The following is a 6088-nucleotide window of genomic DNA, read 5'->3' as shown; positions in this document are numbered from 1 at the left end:
TTGAATCAGTTCTAATAAGGTGGATGAAACTGGAGCCTATTATACAGAGCGAAGTAAGTCAGAAAGAAAAACACCAATACAGTATATTAACGCATATATATGGAATTTAGAAAGATGGTAACGCTGACCCTATGTGAGAGACAACAAAAGACACAGATGTAAAGAACAGACTTTTGGACTCTGTGGGAGAAGGCGAGGGTGGGATGATTTGAGAGAATAGCATTGAAACATGTATATTATCGTATGTGAAATAGATCGCCAGTCCAAGTTTGATGCATGAGACAGGGTGCTCAGGGCTGGTGCACTGGAATGACCCTGAGGGATGGGATGGGGAGGGAGGTGGGAGGGAGGGTCAGGATAGGGAACACATGTATACCCATGGCTGATTCATGTGAATGTATGGCAAAAACCACCACCTCCAATTATAATTAAAAAAAAAAAAGAGTGTATGGAAAGAGATAAACAGCATTATCTGGGGGACAACCCCTGAAGCTGAGGTATCTGGCTATAGACTTTCTGAAACAGGGCCCACTTTTCCATGGGAGGGTCTGTGCCCCAACCCAGCTCCCTGTGGGTTAGGGGCTCTAGTTCCCCTAGTTCTAAGAAGCCAAAGTCTACAACAGCTGCTAAGAGCCCATATTCTCAGACAAGTGCTGGACAGCATGCATGCTATGCAGGCTGCATGGAACACAATTCTGTCTGTTCACTCCGGATGAAGCCCACTGGTTGACATGTAGAACTCACAGGCAACACTTCAGACCAGTGTCCCATTTTTGTTGTTGTTAATCGTTGCATTTTTAAAAAATTTAATATTTTACTGCTGCTGCTGCTAAGTTGCTTCAGTCGTGTCTGACTCTGTGCGACCCCATAGACAGCAGCCCACCAGGCTCCCCCGTCCCTGGGATTCTCCAGGCAAGAACACTGGAGTGGGTTGCCATTTCCTTCTCCAATGCATGAAAGAGAAAAGTGAAAATGAAGTCGATTAGTCGTGTCCGACCCTCAGTGACCCCATGGACTGCAGCCTTTACTAAGTAACATAATTATATGGATAAAAATTCAAACGATATGAAAAGGAAGAGTTAAAACTCTCCCCTCTGTCCCTCAGTTGTCTTCCGCAGAGGCAATTAATTTTATTTCTTTTATATCCCTAAAGAGATTATAATTGATTATAACTTGAACAGAACAACCCCCCCCCCCAAAATAACAAATGTGGCTTCTCATATTCTTTGATTTTTAAAGATATTACCATAAAAAATAAAAACAAATGATAAAAAAAAAACGAATCTGCACAGATAGGTCTAAAATGAAAAACTACAAGCCCTCCCTACACATTATCCCCCATTTTTGCCCTTCTCCCCAAGAACATCCACAGTCACCAAATTTCTTGTAATCCTTCTCCAAACAGGCTCATGCATATACGCCATGCTGCTGCTACTGCTGTTAAGTCGCTTCAGTTGTGTCCGACTCTGTGCGACCCCATAGACAGCAGCCCACCAGGCTCCCCCGTCCCTGGGATTCTCCAGGCAAGAACACTGGAGTGGGTTGCCATTGCCTTCTCCAATGTGTCAAAGTGAAAAGTGAAAGAGAAGTCGCTCAGTAGTGTCTGACTCTTAGCGACCCCGTGGACTGCAGCCCACCAGGCTCCTCCATCCATGGAGTGGGGTGCCATTGCCTTCTCCATATATGCCATAAACATTAACAAATTAAATAGATAAATGGACATACCACATACACATTTCTGACTCTTTTTTGACTTAATTGACTATCTTGGACATATTTCCACAGCAGCTGATAAAGCACATAATCTTCCTTCCCTTCCTTTGAAAGGATGAATCATAGCGTTTTCAATAGTCTTCTACTGAATGATCTTCAGTTTGTTACTAGTTTTTGTTATTACAGTGTTTTTCCTACCATCACCCCATTTCCCCCATAATGTTTTTCTAATGAGCATCTGTGTGTGTTACAATTTTGCAACTATGAATATCTGTAAGTCTACATTTCCAGCTAAGTGAATATTACTTTTTTCTTCCTGAAAAGAAGGGGTATTTTCAAAGGAAATGGTCTGTATTCATTCTTTTCTGAAACATTTATACTTTTATCTTTAGGCATCATGTTCCAGTAATTTCTAAGAAAACAATTTTTATGATTATTTTTGCTACAAAATCTAGTAACATTAATTTAATAACATTTTTTCCTTCTTGGGCTTTTAAATTTAGCTTGATTATTTTGTATTGAACTTGAATGAACATTTCTCCCTGGCCTGTTTTCAAAAAAATACCCTGAGAATGTGGAAATTACCAGAGTTTTATTCCACAGTGACTAAGCATCATCAAATAATTGCTGTTATGTTAGAGTTGAATGAAAGAACCTACATTTTAAAAGCTGACAAGATTGGATATAAAGGTGAATAACTTTAGGAAGTATTCATTTTAGTCTAGATGAAATTTAAACACAAATGGAATCACCAGATAAAGATAAACCTTTACCCAAACTCCCTCAAATAAATTTTGTTTTTGGCATTTCAACAAAATTCACAGGAAGTTCAAAGACAAGTTTCACTAATCCTCCTTTCGTTCCCCAAACTGTTTCCTTGGTAGTATTGTGTTATATGAGCTTCCCTGGTGACTGAGACGGTAAAGAATCTGCCTGCAATGCAGAAAATGTGGGTTCAATCCCTGGGTTGGGAAGATACCCTGGAGAAAGGAATGGCTACCTGTTCCAATATTCTTGCCTGGAGAATGCCATGGACAGAGGAGCCTGGCAGATTACAGCCCATGGGGTCACAAGGAGTTGGACACAGCTGAGAGACTAACACTGTTACCTTTTCATCATGTTATTGGCACTCATTTTTATTCTAACATGACATTTAAGTTAATAGATTAGCCTTACACAATTCCAGCAGGCTTTCAGCAGTTTCCAGATTGAAGTCTAAGGCAAAAATATTTGAATCTTTTGAAAAACTGGATTGTTTCAGAAGAATATTTTATTGGAGGGAGAAATCTACCCTAGGAAAATGGAAAAAAAAAACAAAAAACAAGTTCCTTGTATTTTCTCCCAATAACTTTGTCATTTAGTGCTTCAAAATATAACTATAGGGAGTGTCCTTTCAGTCATAGCTGAGGAGCTCTCATTAAACTGCCCCTCCTACATACAACAATATCAAACACTAGGAAAAATACAGATAAAAAACACATAAAAAGCAGTGGAGAATTGACAAAAACAGTAAGATTCTGGAAGAGAATTAACACTTGGAACAAAGGAAAGAGTATGGAGTGAGTTTCCCATATTTTATGGCCCTTAGCCTGAGACCCCACAAGTCCTGTGCAGTGTGAGGGTAACTAAAACTCTGTTAGAAAGTTTACAATATTTCTGGCTTGAAGAATCAGAGGTCAGAGTTTGATGCAAACACAGTGTTTGGAAAATAAAGTGAGAAACAGCAGAAAAGAAATAGCTAGAGAGGAAAAGCTTATATTCTGTGCTTAAACTTACATCATTGATAAGCTATGAATCATGACTGTGCAAGACAGAATTCAAAACAGCCTAGATAAAAACAAGCCCCCCCCCCCACACACACACACAAAACAGAATTTGGATTTGAGCTGCTACTACTGCAATCAATATCTTGTTTGCAGTTTGAGTCTAACCACATTCTGCAGCTGCTCAGTCGCTCAGTCGTGCCTGACTTTTTGTGACCTATGATGGAGCGTAGCTCGCAGGCTCCTCTATCCATAGGATTTTCCCAGCAAGAATACTGGGGTGGGTTGCGATTTCCTCCTCCAGGGGATCTTCCCAATGCAGGGATTGGACCCACATCTCCTGCATCTCCTGCACAGTAGGCAGATTCTTTACTGCTGAGCCATGGGGAAGCCCCTAACCACATTAACTGCCCATTTAAAAAAGAAAATCAATGTCACTGGAGGAATGTAATAGAACTCATTTTCATAGCATAATATTTACAATGTCCAGTTGTAATCCAAAATTACTTGACAGTACAAAAATAAATAAACAAACCAGGAAATGCGATACATTCTCATTTGAGCCACAGTCAATAAGCCTGATTCTAAGATGCCTAGATGTTAGAATAACCAAGTCATGCTCTAAAAGCAGTCATTAGAACTATGCTCAATGAGGTAAAGGAAAATATGCCTAGCATGAGCTAAAGGATAGTAAATATCAGGAAGTGAAGTGAAGTGAAGTGAATTTGCTCAGTCGTTTCTGACTCTTTGCAACCCCATGGACTGCAGCCTACCAGGCTTCTCCATCCATGGGATTTTCCAGACAAGGGTACTGGAGTGGGGTGCCATTTCCTTCTCCAGGGGATCTTCCTGACCCAGGAATCGAACCCGGGTCTCCTGCACTGCAGGCAGATGCTTTACCCTCTGAGTCATTGGGAAAGTCCAGCAAAGGAGAACTTTCGGTGGTTTATCCACCCCCACCCCAGATGGGACTTGAACCCACAATCCCTGGCTTAGGAGGCCAGTGCCTTATCCATTAGGCCACTAAATATCAGGAAAGATATAGAAAATATATATAAAAAAGAAAAATTTGAGAACTGAAATATACACTGCCTATCATACAAAATTTAGTAGATGAATTTGATAACAAAACTAAGATGAGAGGAGAGGAGTCAATAAGCTTAAATAAAGTTTGATAGAAGCTTTCCAGTCTAAAAAACACAAAGAAAAAAAGTGAAAACAATAAAGTCCAAGGGCATTTGGGACTATATGAAGGGAGAGGTCTAACATATGAGTAACTGGATTCTAGGAGAGAGATGCGAAAGATAAAAGAGTAGAAAAAAAAAAATGTGAAGAAACACTAGCTGAGAATTTCTCAAATTTGGTCAAAGACATAAATTTACAAATTCAAGAAGTTCAACAAATGTCAAGCCTGATGGATAATGATACTAATTTTTAAAAAATCTCTACACACATCATTGTCATACTGACAACCAAAAAGAAAGAAAAGATATTGAAAGCAACCAGAGAAAAATGACAGATTATATATACAGGGGAATAATAATCTGAATAATTGACAACTTCTCAACAGAAACAATAGAGATCAGAAAATCACAGAACAACATTTTAAAAGTTTGAAAGGTAAAAGCTGTCAAGGAAATATCCTATACCCAGCAAAAACATCCCTCAAGCATGAGATGAAGTGAAGTGTCAGTCACTCAATTATGTCTGATTCTTTTGGACCTCATGGACTACAGTCCACCAGGCTCCTCTAGCCATGGGAATCTCCAGGCAAGAATACTGGAGTAGGTTGCCATTCCCTTCTCCAGGGGATCTTCCCAACTCAGGGATCCAACCCGGGTGTCCCACATTGCAGGCAGATTCTTTACCATCTGAGTCACCAGGGAAGCTGGACGAGATGAAGTAAAGACATTAAACACACACACATGACTAAGAGAGTGTATCTCCATATCTGCACTTAAAAATGCTAAAGGAAATCCTTCAGGCTTAGGGAAACAAGAACAGATGAAAACTCGGATCTCTGGGAAGACTGAAGAACACTGGGGTAAAGGTAAACATGTAAATAGAAAAGACTATTTTTCCTCTTAATTTCTTTAAAATACATATTACATGCCAGTTTTATCTTGTCATAAACATAATACATTTTATAATTATAAAGGACAAGAAGCATGGTTAAATGGACCTAGTAGGTGAAATGGTTTAATATTATCTCAAGCAAACAGTAAAAATTAAAGATGTATATCTTAATCCATTAGGCCACATACCAAAAAGTTCTGTAAAGAGGAACAACAAAAACCCAAAAGGCAAATTTAAAATAAAATTCTTTTAAAAATTCAAATGATGTAAAAGAAGGCAGAAAAGGAGAAACAGAAGGACAAAAAGCAGGGAGAATGAAAGAGAAAACATATAGAAAAGTGATAGATTTAACTCAGTCATATCAATAATTACCTTAAATGTAAGTGTGCTAAACACCCTCTATCAAATTAAAATGCGAGAATGTACTTTTTAAAAAACTTCCAACTACACGCTCTCAATAAGAGATGCTGTTTAAATATCAATATGAACATGACTATAGATTTATTTTAGGTCAAGGTTAGCAAATCATTTTCAAA

The sequence above is a fragment of the Bubalus kerabau genome, chromosome 18 (genome assembly GCF_029407905.1).
Source record: "Bubalus kerabau isolate K-KA32 ecotype Philippines breed swamp buffalo chromosome 18, PCC_UOA_SB_1v2, whole genome shotgun sequence".
NCBI classification, from domain to species: domain Eukaryota; kingdom Metazoa; phylum Chordata; class Mammalia; order Artiodactyla; family Bovidae; genus Bubalus; species Bubalus kerabau.
This window is presented reverse-complemented; position numbering follows the sequence as displayed.